Source organism: Odocoileus virginianus, chromosome 26 (assembly GCF_023699985.2).
Source record: "Odocoileus virginianus isolate 20LAN1187 ecotype Illinois chromosome 26, Ovbor_1.2, whole genome shotgun sequence".
Taxonomy (NCBI): domain Eukaryota; kingdom Metazoa; phylum Chordata; class Mammalia; order Artiodactyla; family Cervidae; genus Odocoileus; species Odocoileus virginianus.
In genome coordinates this window covers 31,252,135-31,272,385 of record NC_069699.1, presented here as the reverse complement: position 1 = coordinate 31,272,385, position 20,251 = coordinate 31,252,135, and the positions used below count along the sequence as shown (strand labels likewise).

General features: G+C 42.5%; 1 long non-coding RNA gene across 1 annotated transcript in view; it reads left to right on the top strand.

Annotated features, from left to right (window-relative positions):
* The window catches only part of LOC139031241 (uncharacterized), a 29,128-nt gene extending 10,190 nt beyond the window's left edge, over positions 1 to 18,938 (top strand). The window contains exons 3-6 of the long non-coding RNA XR_011483705.1: positions 2,016 to 2,264; positions 6,461 to 6,567; positions 10,485 to 10,560; positions 10,936 to 18,938. This is a non-coding gene — a long non-coding RNA (uncharacterized lncRNA). The remainder of the gene's footprint in view (positions 1 to 2,015; positions 2,265 to 6,460; positions 6,568 to 10,484; positions 10,561 to 10,935) is intronic.
* Positions 18,939 to 20,251: the final 1,313 nt, after the last annotated feature.

The window sequence follows — 20,251 nt, the reverse complement described above, 5'->3', positions numbered from 1 at the left end:
TCTGAGTTTCCTTATAGTTAAGAGGATGAAATGTGACGGTGCATGCACAAACCCAGAACACTAATACCAACTGCTTAATAAATGTTAGATATTCGTAGTATTTCCCCCAATTACCTGATAGCAAGTGTAGAGTCAAATAAATAGTTTTAATTCAATTTCATCCAATCCTATTGATTTCAGCTACTGATTATTGGACATCTGGCAGCGGATAGTATCCCAGGTCCATGTATTGTGATTTCTAGTTCTGTGTAAATTAATTACACTTCTCTTATCCACCACTGAAACCCAGTCTTGAGTTGAGGTGAGCAGCCCATGACATGAACACCTCATGGGTGTTAATACCTCTGGGAGCCATTTACTATTGCCATTTGCAGTATACTACTTCCTTTTTTTTCCTCTCTACCACTGACCTCTTCTTAGATAATGTGGAACTTCCCACACTCTCTCCTTCCCTTTCCTTTGGATTCTATGACTTAGGGTACCACTAACACTCAGAAGTCCACAGTCCATTGCTCTGCCCTGTTCACAACCCCTGAAACAAGAGACCAGTGACCCTAGTAATTTCCATTTCATGGAGTGCAGCTTTTTAAAAGCTCCATGATAAAAGAGGTGGTAAGATGGCCATCCATGTGAGAATGGGAGCAGATTGCAACTAAGAAATGAGTCCGAGCCAGCACAGAGTCTCCCGCCTGACGTGAGCCATGAAACACAGCCTTTAAAAACCATTGCTTAGATGTATAGCTGGGCTCTTTAGTGGCCTCCTTCAGGCTAACAGGCTTTCACTTGAGTACTCTGGTTCATGCAAGTTTGTTTAAGATGAATAATTCATAAAGGGTCCCTAGCACCACCCCTGAATAACTTTTCACTCCCCATCTGCTCTCAAGCATTTGATGGACTGATTGAACATCACAGGAAGATCACTCATGAAATCTGTCATTATCACACATTATGGCCAAGGATGGGCCACTAGCGACTCATCTGTTCATTCCCTCTACTCCTTGGCCGTCCCCTTCAGATGTCTGTAGAAGTATGTTTTCTTGGCAGATTCTTACCACCCGTGTGGAGTTTCAAACAGAGTCGAAGACAAGGAGAGCATCTCTGCCTCAGCCACATTTGCATTCACCATCATCACATCAGGAAGCAAGAACTAAGTTCCCCTGACTCCTTGTTTATTGCATTAGAAGAGGGAGAGGAGATTAGAAAGGTGGAGCATAAGTTCAGCATTGTTTCTAAGTCCTTTTGAGTTGATGTGAGCAAGAAAACAATCTCCTTGGAATCTAGGAGGTTGCCTCAGATTATTTGTCACTCCCGATGCCCAAGGATGACATAATGGTCAATTTAGCGGTGATTTATGGTGCTCCTGGTAAGACTGATAAGCAGTAGCTGCACAGGAGGGGTTATTTGGGGGAGGCATTTTTAGTGTTCTGACCTGCCCCAAATATCCTTTTCTTAGCACACTTTGATGATTTTTTTTTTCCAGTATGACAATATGAGACCCTTTAAAACAATCTGTCAAAGTAGGCTGGAAGACAAACATAACTCATAACTTCATGCCCTGAAAAACTTTATGTTGTGGGTCAGCCAACAGCCATTACTACTAATGGTTCCCTGACTGCAGCAGTTTTGCAATTGGTCATTATATTTCAACCTAAATACAGGCCAGATGTGTAAAGAGTAGGTGGTAGCAATAAGATGGTCATGTTAGCTATCGCTTATAATCAGTGTTCATTTAGGAGGCTCAGCAGACTGTGCATCTATACTGTTCCTTCCAATAACTCCAAATGGTCGATTCTCTTATTATTTCCATTTCACTCCAGTATCCTCATCTATAAGAAAATCTAAAATATAGTAGCAGTAGCAGAAATAACATATCAATTAAAACAATAACAGTAATCACCTTTTACCAAGGATTTATGAGGGGTTGCACACTGAGACAGATCTCTCATTTCTCAACTCATTATTTCTTTAACCTTGCCAACCCTGAAGTAAATGTTATCATTATCTTTATTTTTCAGACAAAAAAGTGAGGCGATGGGGAGGTCAGGCACCGTGCTGAAGAGTTAAGCTAGTTAAACTGAAGAAAGGACCTCAACGCTGGTCTGAACGACCCTGTTGATTAAACCAGACACTTTGCTCTCAAGAAAAACTCATCAAAGAGTTGAAGGCAGAAACAGCAAAGAAGATGCTACATCAAATGCAGATTTTAGTTACTAAAAAAAAGACGACTGCTGATTAAATCCAGTAAAATCCAAGGAGTTGTCAAGGTGAGTAGCTTAGCAGTTTGGCTACCCCATGGTCAGCACCCAAGTTAAGGGCAGTTTGACCTTTGCAGAAATGTGGGGATTGGCACCTGGGAAGGGCCTCAGTCTTAAAGGGTCACACACTGGGTGCTGATTTTGCCCTTTAAGGGAATTTTGTTGGCCCAAGTAGAATGAACTATGCCTTTTCTGTGTTGGACAAAAGACATTTTATTCTGGCTGGTTTGACTGCTTTCCTTCATGGAAAGCTGCCACTTTTTTTTATCTTTTATATTTTGTCCTGCCTCCTTTAGAAGACAATGGGCTGCTTTTCTGGGTGCCTGATGCCCTCTGCCAGGGATCAGAAGTTGTTTTTGTGGAGTTTGCTCAGCGTTCAAATGATCTTTCGATGAATTTGTGGGGGAGAGAGTGGTCTCCCCGTCCTATTCCTCGGCCATCTTAGCTCCTCTTCCTACCCAAGCTGCCACTTCTTAACTACTTGCTAATTACCAATCACTGTACCTAGAAACCTATGTATATACGACCTCCATTAAGGCCCAAGACAGCTTGATGAGACAGATTTTATTACTCCCACATTTACCTATCTTTCAGGCCCCTCACCTGTTTTTCTACAGATTTTCAAAGGTTATAGAGGAAACATTAAAAATTCTATTGCTTGCAGGAGCTGAACACAGACTATTGCTCTCAGCCTCCCAGATGAGGTGGGGCCCTTGGAAAGGGTTCACTGAGCTCAGGCTGGTACCAGGAATAACTAGATAAGTAGCAGAGCCCCACTAGACTCTTCTTTTGACTAGTACTGAAGACAAGAGTTGCTTTCACTGAATGAAATCACTTAGAGAACACTTGAAAACTGAATTTGGTCAATACCATTTGGGGGTATGGCCCCAATCTCAACACTTCCTGATACAGTTTGATCTCTTTTCAGAATACAGTGAGGACTTTGGGGGTTGTGAGCCCTGTTTTAAATGTCAGGTCAGTCCATGAAACCCTCTTACCCACCTCATCCTCTTATCTTTAATTCCCTCATCTATGAAATGAGACTTACAGTCATGACAACAGACCTTTTCTTTGAGTGCTTATTAGGTGCTAGATACTAGCCTAAATGCTTTACATTTATTATCTCATTTAAACGTCACAACCATCTAATGAAGGAGGAACTATTACTGCCCTGTATCATAAATGAAGAGACAGCAGTATGGTAATGAAATCACTAAGTTGACACAGCTAAAGAGATGTAGGATTGGGATTCCAAACCCAGTGGACTGAATCCAAAGTTGAACTCATGCCCACTACCCCTGGGGTCCTCCAACCTGAATGAGCATCACAGCATCTGGAGAACAGAGGTCCAGGTAACTATACAGTGACCAGGCCAGGGTTCTGCATGCCGGGTCAGTGCTATAGATGTGATGATGGCAATGGAGTTGAGAGTTTGTAATGAAGCACAGCAGTGTATCAGAATCACAGAAGCAAATGTGAATTCAGTTCAGAAAAGCAGACAGGTTAGTATTTAAAGTGGTGGCTTGCCTGATGCACAGAAATAGACCTGAATGCATTTCTCTTACTTACCAGTAAACTTGGGCTGAAATATATATATATATATTCATGAATCTGTTGGTCTAAAATATTTTATACTGAAAAAGCAAATCTTGTCTATGCCCAGTGGCCTCATATACAGAGCAGGCTTATTTTTGCCTTGAGGCAGAAATACGATTTTGGACACTAAGTTTCAACACTAATAACTGGGATATTAATCTAATTCTATTGGGATATTCTTTCAATGGAAATAGGGCCAGTGACAGATCATGTGTGAATTATGAGCCTCTATGTACATTTCTATAAAGACTCCCCTCTCACTTTATCTTACTTGCAGACTAAAAAGCATATTTCCAACAAGAACACTTCCTACAGCTATGAGTTGTATTAATATTATTCTAGCTTTCATGCACTGAGTACTTACTATGCACCAGGCACTATCTTAAGCACTTACATCTCATCTAATCCTAAGTATAACCCTAAGAAGTAGTTACTGTGATGATAAACCCTCAGTTTATGGGTCAGAAAATTGAGGCAGAGAGAAGTTAACACACATAGGTAATAAACGTCAGAACTTGAATGTGACTGAGGCTGAAAGTCTCTGGAACTCATTGTTTCTACCATTACACTGACTCCCCAAAGTTTTCATTGCCCACTTGATGAGAAATGCTATATTTTAATGAGAAAGGTTACATGGAAAGTGAATTAGTAACAATGACAACAATGATAGATAACATTTATTGTACTCCTATACCCCTCCTGATGTGCCAGGCAGTTTATCAATTAATACTTTATCAAATTAATAATCCTATCTTACAGAGGAGAAATAAAAGGTTTCCAGTGATTAAATAGCTAAAAATTGGCAGAGCTGGCACTCAAATCCAGGTCTGCTTGAAGCAGAAAACAATTAATACAGAAAGCTTAGCTCCTAAGGTCACTCACTGTGGGCCAGCATTCCTGTCCTGTCTACACAGTACTACACATTGGAAATGGAATTGTTGGGGATGCAATGACAAGCAATGTATAGACTTCACATTTTCACTCCTTTTCCCGAGTGAAGGCACTTTAGAAAAAATTTTTTCAGCTTGCTGACCATAAGAACATTTTTCAGTTGAATGACTTTTGGTGTGGTATTAATGAATAGGGGCATTTTTGCATTGCATACTTTATGCACAAACTTGCCCTCTTGGAACCAGACAGTATTTTTTCAAATGTCCAAATAGGTGATGACCAAATACAGAAAATCATAGTTTGCTAATTAAAAATTCTTTTTTCTTGTCCTTCTCTGCTTCCAAGCTTGTGTAACACTCCTTTGGGGCTCTGTCCAGGCCAGCCCTCTTCTTTGAGCCCCCCCCCCCCCCCCCCAGAGGCATACAGTCCAGCAGGTCTGTGTTATCATCCCCTCCCCCAACCCAGTCCACTCACTACCTCTGACGACATATGACTCAAGGTGAACTAATCAGGGCTCTCTCCCTGGAATTCTGAATTGACTTTATGGTAGAATAGGTAATAGGAAAACTCAAAAGTTTCGTCCATTGATACAGTGGGGTAGGACAAGCTAGTCTACAGAAAAAGCAGCAGCAGCTGTAAATGAATTAAAAATAAGAGAACCTGCAGCCCCAGGGGAAGAGCAAGACAGTCATTCACTTCCTAGTTCCAATCTGTCCCTTTGCCTCAGGTGCATTTCTGGTCTTGAGAGACACAACATGGTCTTTAGAATAAAACCCCTCACCCATCCTTTCAGAAATGTAATCTAGCTTAAGTGGTTTTTGTATTCCTTAGAATGAAAAGGGCCCTGACTTGGACACAATATAAATAAATTTATGGGCAATTAGTTCCAAATTAAAGCAAGCAGAATTCCCTAACATTTGCTTGAGGGGCAAACAGTGTCTGCTCTTTTTCCTATGAAAGAAGTTCTTCTTTAAGTTACAGTGCCTGGTTTTTGTAACATAAAAAGCTGAACAAAGATTCCTGGTTTGGGATTCCCCAGGTCTAGACCCTGAGACATGGATTTGAGTGCAAGTTATTTCCCTGAGAGGTGATTCTAGGAATCACTCTAGAGGAGGTGGAAGTGAGACAGGGAAGGGACAGAAGGCAATAAAGGGTATGTTGTCACACTGTTATCAGCCTGGGGAAGTGAAGCTAACCCTCTGGGAAAACTCTGGGGGTCTGTGTAGACTCTGTGTCTCAGGGTCATCCCACCTGAGGATGCAGTGTTGGGGTATCTGTACATCAACTCCCATCAGAAACTCATTGAGGACTTCTGGGGGGGAGAATGCATTCCCAGCCTGCTGTGTGGCGGGCAGAGAATTCCCACAGGGGAAGAAAATCAGGTGCAAGGAGTGGGAAGACCTGGAGGTAAGCATGCAAGTTGTACAAGCAAGTGAATATGGGTGGGACACCCACGGCATCTACTGCTGGCTCCTGTGGAAAAATTACACAGCTAGGAAAGATTCTAAAATACATGCTCAGTAAGAAGTTTGTTCTCACTGACTTACTGGAGGGGAATGATGAAGTATGACTACAATTTGGTATGGTTTTCAGCATTTTGTTCCCTGCCAGCTGTTTGCAAAGAATGATTTTTCCATTAACAAGTGGGACTGGGCAAGAGATATGGGCTGTGAGGTCCCATTTATATAGGCTCTGATGAAAACATTTTGGACTCACAGGAGGGCTGGAGCAAATCTTTCCAAGTGTCTGCCTGCTTCACCACCTCTTTCTGGCACCTCCCAGCTGATGGAAGGACGATCAATTGAGGAATCAATCCCCACAAATGGTAAAAATGTTTATTCAAAGAGATCACAGATAATGCTATACATCTTGCTCTGTATATAGACTGAGTTGTTTAGTCATTAAGTCTAAACAACAACATATTCAACTAAGTCATGTTCAGCTAAGTCATATTCAACTCTTTTTTTTTTTTTTATTAGTTGGAGGCTATTTACTTTACAACATTGTAGTGGGTTTTGTCATACATTGACATGAATTAGCCATGGATATACATGTATTCCCCATCCCGATCCCCCCTCCCACCTCCCTCTCCACCCGATCCCTCTGGGTCTTCCCAGTGCACCAGGTCTGAGCACTTGTCTCATGCACCCAACCTGGACTGGTGATCTGTTTCACCCTAGATAATATACATGTTTTGATGCTGTTCTCTTGAAACATCCCACCCTCGCCTTCTCCCACAGAGTCCAAAAGTCTGTTCTGTACATCTGTGTGTCTTTTTCTGTTTTGCATATAGGCTTATCATTACCACCTTTCTAAATTCCATATATATGTGTTAGTATACTGTAATGGTCTTTATCTTTCTGGCTTACTTCACTCTGTATAATGGGCTCCAGTTTCATCCATCTCATTAGAACTGATTCAAATGAATTCTTTTTAACAGCTGAGTAATATTCCATGGTGTATATGTACCATAGCTTCCTTATCCATTCGTCTGATGATGGGCATCTAGGTGCTTCCATGTCCTGGCTATTATAAACAGTGCTGCGATGAACATTGGGGTGCACGTGTCTCTTTCAGATCTGGTTTCCTCGGTGTGTATGCCCAGAAATGGGATTGCTGGGTCATATGGCAGTTCTATTTCCAGTTTTTTAAGAAATCTCCACACTGTTCTCCACAGCGGCTGTACTAGTTTGCATTCCCACCAACAGTGTAAGAGGGTTCCCTTTTCTCCACACCCTCCACAGCATTTATTGCTTGTAGACTTTTGGATAGTAGCCATCCTGACTGGTGTGTAATGGTACCTCATTGTGGTTGTGATTTGCATTTCTCTGATAATGAGTGATGTTGAGCATCTTTTCATGTGTTTTTTAGCCATCTGTATGTCTTCCTTGGAGAAATGTCTGTTTAGTTCTTTGGCCCATTTTTTGATTGGGTCATTTATTTTTCTGGAGTTGAGCTGGAGGAGTTGCTTATATATTTTTGAGATTAATCCTTTGTCTGTTGCTTCATTTGCTATTATTTTCTCCCAATCTGAGGGCTGTCTTTTCACCTTGCTTATAGTTTCCTTTGTTGTGCAAAAGCTTTTAAGTTTCATTAGGTCCCATTTGTTTATTTTTGCTTTTGTTTCTAATATTCTGGGATGTGGGTTATAGAGGATTCTGCAGTGATTTATGTTGGAGAGTGTTTTGCCTATGTTCTCCTCTAGGAGTTTTATAGATTCTGGTCTTACATTTAGATCTTTAATCCATTTTGAGGTTTTTTTTGTGTATGGTGTTAGAAAGTGTTCTAGTTTCATTCTTTTGCAAGTGGTTGACCAGTTTTCCCAACACCACTTGTTAAAGAGGTTGTCTTTCTTCCATTGTATATCCTTGCCTCCCTTGTCGAAGATAAGGTGACCATAGGTTCGTGGATTTATCTCTGGGCTTTCTATTCTGTTCCATTGATCTATATTTCTGTCTTTGTGCCCATACCATACTGTCTTGATGACTGTGGCTTTGTAGTATAGTCTGAAGTCAGGCAGGTTGATTCCTCCAGTTCCATTCATATTCAACTCTTTTGTGACCCTATGGACTAGCCCACCAGGGTCCTCTTGTACATGGAATTCTCCAGGAATGAATACTGGAGTGGGGGGCCATTCCCTTCACCAGCGGGTCTTCCTGACCCAGAGACTGAACCCAAGTCTCTTGCATCTCCTTCACTGGAAGGCAAATTCTTTACCACTAAGTCACAAGGAAGCCCACATATGATGAGTAGTAGAGGGTTTAGGAGGTTAGTGGTTGAAGGCAATGGTTGAAAGCCCGGGAATGGCACTTATTCTTTCCTAAATTTCCCCTTAAGGAAACATTGCAAAAAGTTCCTTACTTGGTACTTAAGGGGCTAAATAAGAAGGGGAAAGAGAGCATGCAGGGCTCAGTAATCATCGGGGAGAAAGAAAGGAGCATCTAATATAGACTATATCTTCTGAGCTGAGCTGAGTCATCAGTGGGTGTCAGGCCGCCTGAAAGAGTTGATACTCCTTGCTTTTCTCTGCTGCTCTGCCTCCTTACCTCCTTTTAAATTCCATCAGAGTCCCATCTCTTCAGATCCCCGAGCCTCCCTGCCCTGAATTCTGGTCTCTGGTGGTTCTTATTGTGTGTGTGCTCACATAGCATCTGAGCTGAATGTTGTTCTCCATGTGGATTTTACTATGTGTATGCCTAGTCCCTCTGCTTGTGAACAGTTTGAGCAGGGGTGGAATTTGGCACGGGTTGAAGTATAGAGGAGAGAAGGAAACAATGCGTTATTGTTTTACTCACATTTCTCACTGTCTGTGGCTCAGTATTCTGCAGCAATAGCATTGTGTGGATCTGAAGTCAGACTGCCTAGACTTGCATGTCAGTTCTGCCCATGATGCATATAGCTGTTGTATAACCTATCTGGGCCTCACTGCCTCGTGAAGCTTGTGGTCAGTAAGTATTTACTGAATGGATAGAAGAATGAGTAACAGAATGAATGAAGTGGAATATGATGTCCCCTAAATGCTCAAGAGAATTCAAGGAGTAGGCCTACATATAACATCTGTGAGGCCTAGAACAGGAGAACAATTGAAGGCATGACTCTATTCCACACTTTAATGGGACCTTTCATAAAGGAATTCAGAAACTCCAGGCCATATGTCCAAGCCTTGCTCTCATCTTTAGTAAACAGCAATCCCTAGACTACCAGCTAGGCCTGGAGGCATGTGGTCCTGGAAACAGACCTGGAAAAGAGGACCAAGAGGGGCCTGAAATGAGCGTGGACCAGAGGCGCATCCAGAGGGGGGGTCAGAGCAGCGCCCTGTAAACAGGTGCCTTCACTTTGCAAACATTAGCCAGAATACACTTTTAGAATTAGTGCATTTTTTTCTCTACATCTTCTACTTAGACGAAATTTTAATGAAAGGTAAACAGGCATATAGACAGTAAAAGCAAATTGAAAATGTTAACGATAGTGCAATCTAAGTCTTTAATGTAGGCACCATCTTGTCTTTCAATTTCTCTATGTGCCTGGATTTTTTAACAATAAAAAATTGGAAAACTTGTCAGCAGTGCTATGAGACCTCATAATGGGGGATGGACTGAGGCAAGAGGTCAGGACACGGCCATGCCATCTGGAAATGTAACGTGCACCAGGAAAAGGCTCTGTCTCCAGCGTATTTGCTCTGTGGACTTGCCATGTCACGAGTAAACTTGTAAGAATTAGGAAAAGGCAAGCCTTCCACCAGGGAGACCAGCTCATACCAGGAAAAAGGATTGGGAAGGAAGCACCCTAACAAATCCTATCATTGTAAACAGTGTCATCTGTTTACAGTTCATCTGAAAGAACTTGATGAGAAATTAATTAGGTGAGGAGGAGGAAAAAGAACTTCCCAAGCAAGGGGACCAGCATGGAGCGAGGTCCTGAGGTGGGAGTGATCACCATCAGGGACTCTCTGCTCTCAAGAAAACTTGCAGGGGCTTGGTGTGGAAAGACAGACAGGGAAGAGAAGAAGAGCTGTGAAGTGGAAGCACTGCAACTATCCAGTGCCAGGGAGACGGGTGAAACCCCTAACCCTAACCGGATCTGCCGTTGGCTAACTTTGATCTGGAGCTTAACCTGTTTAAGCCTCAGCTTCCTCATCTGTAAAATGAAAGCCATCTTACTTTATAGGATTAAATGAGATTTGGCAAGTACAGTATTTAGTAAGTGCTCATGTCATGTCTTCTTCACTTTTATCTCTTCTAGCATTTACCACCATTATCATCATCATTATCACCACCATCACGTCACGGCAGCTCCAGATGAGGCACCAGGTAGTCATGTAAGCACTTCCTATGTACTAACTCATTTAATCCTCACAACTGCCTTTTATGATATAGATTCTACTACTGTCCCCATTTTACAGATGAGGAAGTTGAGGTATGTGAAGTAATTTGACCAAGATCACAAAAAAAGTAGCTGTGTCAGGACTTTACTAGGCAGCCAGCCTTTAAAATCTGCATGTGTAAACCCTGGGCATCATTGCTTCCTTCACAAATAAACAAGAGGGAATAATGCAGGTGTTTCAAAGGCCTGATACCCCCAAACTGTCCACTCTACATCCCACTAGCTCTAAGATACAGTCTTGGGGCACAAAATGCTACCACACTTCTAGCTAAGTTTGCTATGAACACGTTTCTATTTATCCAAATCCCAGGGGTGAAGATGCTGCTTTGGATCTTTTTCTATTCGTCCCAACAATTTCCTCAACCTTGAAGCAAACCAGAGCTGGGAGAAAAATGAAAACCGCTCTTTGGAGCGACAGTATCAATTTTTAACCACCTTTGTCGCTGAGAGGTAGAGTTGCAAAGCCTGGGAAATGTGGATCAGTCATGGGCTCTTCATATGACGACACACGGTTATGAAATTAGTTCAGGGTTTCAAAAAGTGAACCAAACATTTTTTTTTCTTTTTTCCTTCCAATTTGAAAGAGCCACTCAATGCATCTCACTGCTGGAGGCCAAATGAAACTGAAAGATGTTCTTAATTCTGGGCTCTCTCAAATAAGGGACCAGTTGAAGATAGAAAAATATCACTACCTAATTGAAAAGAAAAATTTTAATATAAAAAATTATAAACTAGGAGATATGACAAACAGATGGGGAAACAATGGAACAGTGACAGACTTTATCTTCTTGGTTTCCAAAATCCCTGTGGATGGTGACTGCAGCCATGAAATTAAAAGAGCTTGCTCCTTGGAAGAAAAGCAATGACAAACCTAGGCAGCATATTAAAAAGCAGAGACATTACTTTGACTATACAGTGATCTGTATAGTCAAAGCTGTGGTTTTTCCAGTAGTCATGTATGGATGTGAAAGCTGGACAATAAAAAAGGCTGAGCACCAAAGAATTGGTATCTTTGAACTGTGGTGCTGGAAAAGACTCTTGGAAGTCCCTTGCACAGTGAGGAGATCAAACCAGTCAGCCTTAAAGGAAGTCAACTCTGAATATTCACTGGAAGGACTGATGCTAAAGCTGAAGCTCCAATACTTTGGCCACCTGATGTGGAGAGCCAACTCGTAGGAAAAGACCCTGATGCTGGGAAAGATTGAAGGCAGGAGGAGAAGGGGATGACAGAGGATGAGATGGTTGGATGTCATCACTGACTCAATGGACATGAGCTTGAGCAAACTCCAGGAGATGGTGAAGGACAGAGAAGCCTGGTGTGATACAATCCATGAGGTCACAAAGAGTCAAACATGACTGAGTGACTGAACAACAATCACCCCATCTGATAATGGCTGAAGGGTGCTTCTGGAACTAGCAATGCTCAAGCAATTCAAATTTGCCAAGGGTATTCACTTAGCCAAGCAAGGAAAAGAGATTTGTAGGTGTTTAAAGTAAGCAGCTTTCCATAGGCAAGGTGCATACTGAGAAGTTCAGTGAATACTGGGGAGAGGAGGAAAGACAAGATTCTTTACCCTGTGAATGGACCCTTTCAAGTTAGTGGCTCAGTGAGGCTAGCCTTAGAGGATGGAGGTATTTGGATTCAGAAAGGCTGGTGAATCACAAAAAAACAACTTGGCCTCAGAGAGGGCCAGCCAGTAGCTGGCAGCATGGAGAAAAAGCAAATCGAGCTTTAAGTGAAAATGACATCTCATTTACCAAGTCATCCACTCAGATGGCCACCTACAGGTCCTTTGCAGAATCATTCCGGGACCACTGGCCTTGACCTTTGTTCTTACGTTGCTGCTACTTGTTTGTGAATGTTGCTCCAGATCTCATCTGGAATGTGTGCCTGTGCATGTGCACTGTTTGGGGGAGAGAGAGGTAAAATGGGCACTTTGGGGCCCCACAGGGCATTCAAGACACAGCCCACCAATAGACAGTAACTAAGTAGAGCTGGAAGATCGAAATCGGCCAAGCTGTCCCCTCATTTCAACGTGGCAGTCTTCCCAGCTCAGGTCTTTGGTGGCAAATCAAATATTCTATTACATTATTTTCCAATTTCAGGCATTTCCCCAGCTGGACTCTCAAGTGGTATATTTTCCAAAAGTTCAGAAACAATGTCCTGCTTGCCATCTGCCTTGATGGCCTGACATATTGGACACTGACTCTGGGACCAAAACATGTGTGGTCCAAGGACACCATCCTGCCGCTGGCTTATGGCACCTGAGCGATAGTGGAAACACAAGCCTTCTGACAGCGTGACCGCAGGCCAACATGCTCTCCAGCCTTGCTGGTATTTATTTAGCACGTGTTAGGTGAATATAGATTAGATCCACCCTCAAAAGTTCAATCTCCCTCTCTCCAATGAGTAATAATGACAGTTTGACCTTTCCCGATATGGTTATACAGCATCTTTAAGACACCTAAGGCACTTATGTGCAATGTTGTAGCACCAATTTGACCTGACTAGGTGTGCTGTCAACAGCTGGACCTTGAATCCTAAGCAGGTGGTTTGCTCTTCACTCTTGCTGTGTCTCCAGCTCTCCTGTGAATCACTGCCTACATTTTAGGCTACCACATCTAAGGATAATTCATGTTCTTTAAAGGGAGCAAAGAGGAAGGGGCACAGCTGGAGCTGGAACTCTGCAGCTGTCTTAAGAGCTGGCCAGGAATAGCTGAAAGGAACTTGAGCCAAAAATTCTACACCCGTTAGCCAGTGTGATGAAAAGTGATTAGCATTTAGTACAACCATGGCAACCTCTAAATCCAAACAAGTCCCTGCTCCCAGCTCCCTGTAAACTCACTCAGCTCCAGCTCTTCCTGATGTTGACGTCACTAACTGGCGACACCACTCTCTCCCTGAGTTGCCCACCTCTGCTTCCTCCAGCCCCTAGAACTGACCCTGGAGGGATGGATCCGTGCGTGCAGCTGGATGAAGACCAATGCAGATGAGAAAGGAGAGGGGCATGGGATGGCTGAAGGTGGCGTTTTAGCTAATCACCTTGAATCCTGAGGACACCGGGGGCACTCTGCACCTCTACTGGCCTGGGAATTGTGTGACAGAGGCAGTGTTCCTTTGACAGATCAGTTGTCTTGAAAGGAAGTGCTTGTGTGTTAGTTGACACCACACCAGTGCTGTTTTTACCCTGATGAACAGGCATGGGAACTCATCACTGAACCTAGGCATCCTGGAGTAGAAGTTTGGTCTATTCTCCTTCTTAACACAGGAACCACCGATAGCACAGCCAGGAGGCAGTGAGCCACCGCAGCCGCTTTAGCCAAGGGCAGCAGACTCAGCTGCCTTCAGCGGCAAGGAAGGTAAGATCGGTGAGTGAACAGGAGCTGACTCCAGAGTAACAGGGAGAAGTGGGGTCTAAGGAAAACTGAAAAGCATGCATGTCATTGAATAGGAGGAGAAATATCACCAATTACTGAAATGCAGAATGGTGGGTACTCTGTGTGTATGTGTGTGTGTGTGTGAGTGAGAGAGAGAGAGAGAGAAAGAGAGAAGGAGAGACAGGCAGAGAGACAGAGAGAGGGGAAAAAAAAAACAGCACAATCATCTCAAAAAATTTTTAGAACCACGACTTAAAGAAAACACTAAATGGGCAAGTCATATCCATCCATATATAAGTGATGGTCCACAAGCCAATCGGTTTATAGCCCTGGCTTAAGTAGATAACAGAGATCTTATTTCACAAAGCAACCCATTGCATGTAACCCATTGCATTTTTTCAAGTATTTGTCTCTTTATAAATAGCTTGTACTCATTAACCTTTTTAACTCATTGAAAAATCTGTATTAAGCACTTTCTATGATCTAGGGAGTGACAGCTGGACCATAAAGAGGGCAGAACACTGAAGAATTGATGCTTTCAGACTGTGGTGCTGGAGAAGACTCTTCAGAGTCCCTTGGACAGCAAGGAGATCAAACCAGTCAATCCTAAAGGAAATCAACCCTGAATACTCACTAGAAGGACTGATGTTGAAGGTGAAGCTCCAATACTTTGGCCACCTGATGCAAAGAGCCAATTCACTGGAAAAGACCTGATGCTGAGAAAAATAGAAGGCAGAAGGAGAAGAGGGAGACAGAGCATGAGATGGTTGGATGGCATCATTGATTCAATGGACAAGAACTTGGGCAAACTCAGGGAGATGGTAAGGGACAGGGAAGCCTGGCGTGCTGAAATCCACAGGGTCACGAAGAGTCTGACATGACAGAGCAACTGAACAACAAGAATGCTCCAGGGACAGTCTTCTCAGCTGAGGGTTACAAGGAATCCCTGAGAGAACACCAGGGGCTAAGACAGGCTTTCTCATGGAGAGTTTATTGTACCTACTGGAGGATAACTTCCCTGTCCTGAAAGTCTTCTCTGTCTAGACCCAATAGCCCTTTTTCTCCAGCCCTTCCTAAAGTATTAGGGTTTTCTTTGCTTTTCAAGTACATTAATATCCTTCTACATGGCAAATTAGTGAAAAGTACTAGTTATGGAGCCCCATTCTGAATGTGTTACAATTCACAAATTTTCTTAAATACTTTGCTGAACATATGTGAATATACTGCTGTCCAGCATACCTCTCACCTGCTAGGGTTTATCTGAATTTTGCAGTGGGCACGTATCTTCATTTGTAGGAATCCTGAGACATAAAGTGCTCCATGGACATCTCTGCATGAAGCAACTATGCTCTGTTTTCATAGTCTTCATAACTTAATGGAGCACAGGACACACATAGCCCGGCTTGTTTGCTTTCTTGTGCTTGTATTTCCAAAGGTCACAGATGTCATGCCAGAGTACCACATGAAATAAGTATTTCAGGAGCACTTGAGGAAAATAACATTAATTGCCTGAGACTTTAATTGGCTTTATGACATTGGCCAGGTCAGTGACTGGGAAAAGATACCCCAGAACAGCTGTCAAATACACAACCTGGCAGAAAGGCATCAAATGCCAAGAGCCCTTTATGCATGAAACTGAAATTCAAGAAGCCTGCACAGACCCAACAATCAGAAAAATCTTCCTCCATGTGATGGTTTCCAAATCTGCTTAATTTAAAATGGTTTCCAAGGAAAACTGCAAACATGCCACATTTCAGCTCCGTCTGGCAGTTAGCTACACTTGGAGGAGCAAAACCCCAAACCTACCAATCATTAGCTATGTGGTTAGGAATGTACACAATGATTAGGCCACAGTTACATTATTTCTTTGGACTTTGCTAGGCACAGATTTTTGTAATTAGAGATGATTTGGGTAGGACCAAATGTAAATCAATGATCTCGATCTGCCAAGAATAAGATGCTTTAGCAATCATACAGACATCCTCAAACAACTGTCCTCTTTCTCTCCTATCTGCATATTCATCAGAGACGGGACACGAGCTCTGTGTCCTAACACAGTCTTCTACCTCTTGATGAGATACGAGATGAAGACGGACAGGCCTGGACGAACTACGGGCTTCCCTGGTGGCTCGGCTGGCAAGGCACCCACCTGCAGTGCGGGAGACCTGGGTTCAATCCTGGGGTTGGGAAGATCCCCTGGAGGAGGGAACAGCTACCCACTCCAGTATTCTGGCCTGGAGAATTCCATGGACTGTATAGTCCATGAAAGAACTGTGAATACTGGGGGTTAGTCATTCCCCTTCAGGGTTTGTGTTGCTGGAGGAAAAGTGGATTGAAAACTGAGAGGGCAGGATATGAATCCTGACTTCTATGGCTTAATACCAACCAAACAGTTGAACCACCAAAATGATTTCAGGGAGATTCAAGTGTGCATATAGAAGTGAACTGAAAAATATGAAGCACTACACAAAAGTATTGAGCTGAATACTTTTTTGCAGTTCTTGTTCCCAGAAACCTCAATTCTAAAATTGTAACAAATAGTGACAACAATATCCACCATGCTCTTTAAAAAAAGAAAAAAACACCAAACAGAATTACAAAGAAGAAAGAAAGGCAATGCCAAGGATGTTCAAACTACCACACAACTATACTCATTTCACATGCTAGCAAGGAAATGCTTAAAATCCTTTAAGCGAGGCTTCAATGGTATGTGAACTGAAAAGTTCCATATGTACAAGCTGGGTTTAGAAAAGGCAGAGGAACCAGAGATCAAATAGCCAACATCGGTTGGATCATAAAGAAAGCAAAGGAATTCCAGGAAAACATCTACATTGACTACACTAAAGCCTTTGACTGTGTGGACCAAAACAAACTGTGGAAAATTCTTAAAAAGAGATGGGAATATCAGACCACCTTACCTGTCTCCTGAAAAACTTGCATGTGGGTCAAGAAGCAACAGTTGGAACTGGACATGGAACAATGGACTGGTTCAAAATTGGGAAAGGAGTATGACAAGGCTGTATATTGTCACCTCACTTAGTTAACTTGCATGCAGAGTACATCATGTGAAACGCCAGGGTGGATAAAACACAAGCTGAAATTAAGATTGCTGGGAGAAATATCAACAACATCAGAAAGGCAGATGATACCACTCTAATGGCAGAAAGTGAGGAGGAACAAACTAAAGAGCCTCTTAATGAGTGTGAAAAAGGAGAGTGAAAAAGATGGCTTAAAACTTAACATTCAAAAAACTAAGATCATGGCATCTGGTCCCATCACTTCATGGCAAACAAATGGGGAAAAAGTGGAAGCAGTGACAGATTTTCTTTTCTTGGGCTCCAGAATCACTGTGAGCAGTGACTGCTGCCATGCAATTAAAACACACTTGCTCCTTGGAAGGAAAACTGTGACAAACCTAGACAGGATACGAGAAAGCAGAGATATCACTTTGCCGAAAAAGGTCCACATAGTCAAAGCTATGGTTTTTCCAGTAGTCATGTATGGATGTGAGAGCTGGACCATAAAGAAGGCTGAGCACTGAAGAATTGATGCTTTCAAATTGTGGTGCCGGAGAAGGCTCTTGAGAGTCCCTCAGATTGCAAGGAGATCAAACCACTCAGTCCTAAAGGAAATCAACTTTGAATATACATCGAAGAGACTGATGATGAAGCTGAATCACCAACACTTGGGCCACCTGATGTGATGAGCCAACTCACTGGAAAATACCCTGATGCTGGGAAAGATTGAGGGCTAGAGGAGAAGCAGGCAACAGAGGATGAGATGGTTAGATAGCATTGCTGACTCAATGGACATAAGTTTGAGCAAACTCCGGAGATAGTGAAGGATGGGGAGCCTGTCAGTCTGCAGTCCATGTGGTTGCAAAGAGTCGGACACGACTTAGTGACTGAACAACAACAATTACAAAAAGATCAGTTATCTAAGTTCAACTTCATTCTCTTTCACAGGTTATAAACTATAGATACAAGGGCTAGATTTAGCCCCAGAGAAATTTAGACTTGCGATGTTGTGTTTATTTTGATTTTTAAACTGCCTTGCTTGTCAGCATTTTATATGTGGGATTTTTCAGATTGATATTTTCACTGGATATTTTCATACACAAGTTCAGATTTCCTAGTTCTACTGAAAACTGGGAAGATTTGGCAATACTGGCTTTGATTCCCTACAGCTATAATTGCTGGGGCTAAGTAGTGGCTGCCCAGAGGGCAGGCTGTGCTCTCCACAGCCCTGTGTCTCCACCTGACCTGCTTGCTTCACTAGTCTTTTTGCTAAATCTCATAGACATTTGGATGTCAACTCCTAGTTTTCCCTTTATTTTCAGAGAAAAATAACTCTCTAAAGTATTAAAAGGGATCGAAACAAGAAGAATGCAAAGAAGCACTGAGACTGAACAACCAATATACTGGGTATTAATAAATATTAATAAATAAGAGCAGAGGTCATAGACAGCTGCTGTGAGAAGCAGTAGAGCAATGTGGTTAAAAGTTTGAATAAATTACCGAAGCAAGGTCAGATTGTGGCTTCTGCCCTAATTAGCTTAGGAGAGTTATTTAAACTCTGCCTGCTCACCTGTAATATGAGAACAATAACTATTATTTTTAGAATTTGTTTAAATAACAAGGATTTACTAAGTACCTACTATGTTTCAGAGATTCATGCAGGAACTGATGATGCAACAATAATACAAACAAACTTTGTACTCATGTGGTTTACATTAAATGAGTGAATCCATGTTAAGTATATAGAATAATGTCTGGCACAACAGTAACAAATTCTCAGTGCATGTTATCTATTATCCTCATTATTATTCACTATGCTCTCTACTGTAAGTTATTATTTAAATTAGAAATGGCAAACCTGTTTAAGTTTGTGCTTATTTCCTGATAGTAGTTACCAGAAATACAGTGTTAAGAATGAGTCTGAGGCCTTGTCTAAGCTCAGCAGAAAGGGGTGGACTGATTGACCCAATGTCTGACGTGGGCTGGAGTAATGTGTGTGGAAGTTTGCCTGGAGGTTTTGTCACCCTGGTTGAAAGAAACTCTAGGTTCTGTAAACTAAATTTCTATAAAGAAGTCTATAGATTTCCACCTCTCTTGACAGTTATTCTGAGACCTCTTGTTCAGAGAGAGACAAAAATCCAAGAAAACTTTTCCAAGCTTTCTCTTTCAGCAGGCAGCTCAGAAGGGCAAGGCCTGTTCTGCTCCTACAGATGCGCTGAGACCATGCAAAGCTCAAACGGCTGCCAGCCTATGATTAGGGAGGGTTTGAAGATGTCTATTCCAATAATCAACACTAAACGTGAACCTCTCAGAGCTGCAAACCCAAAGCATGGGAACTGAAATACCAGCTTGGGTAGGATACCTTTCTCTTCAATAAAATATTTAAAAGGAAATAATGAAGGAAAAGAAGAACATTCCAACTGATCAAAGCACAAAAACCAAAAGTTAGCCCCTGGCTAACCTAGAGGCCGAGCCCCTTTAAGGCAGCACCTCTGCCCTCACTGAAGGCCCAGGTCTGATTCCCCCACACATCCACTATCGTGCAATTCTGGGCCAAACGGGTGAAAAGTCACTGCAGGTTTCCTCTGTCCCTTACAAACCCAAATATTCACTCTGCAAACTCCCCAGAGGCAAAAAAGAAAGAAACTCTTTCCCAACAATATTAAATGTGAACCTTCCGTACTCCCTGGAAGGTTGCACCTGCCGCTCTAGCCTAGGGCTCCTCTCCATCTTCAGTCAGAATCACACATGGCAGCCAGGTTCACAAGGACAAAGAATTCAGTCACGAGAGGAGAGGCAGGAGAGGTCACTGGGTAGTGGGAGAGAGGGATGTCCGGGCCTCCAGGTTAAAGGTGAACAGACTAGGCACCTTCCGGTTACTAAGCAGACATGGGCAATAATGCTGGGAGGCAGCTTTGCACAGCGACTCAGCTGTGGTCTTCTGGATTAGCTCTCCTGGCATCGGGGATGTGGGATGTTTGACAACAATTCTTGGAAGGCTGTTCACGCACACATCCAGCTTAATTTCAGAGGATCCATACTGTCCCTGTCAGGGTAACACAAAACCAGTGTTATGCCAAGGTGGGGACACTGGCTTTGTTCTAATACAACTTTATAGATGGTGGGCTGTATTTGGCCTACAGGCCATAGTTTGTGTCCTTTGATCTAGCACAATAAGTATTAGCAAAACTGCACTAAGTATAAAATAAGTACACTCATTTCCTTGTTACA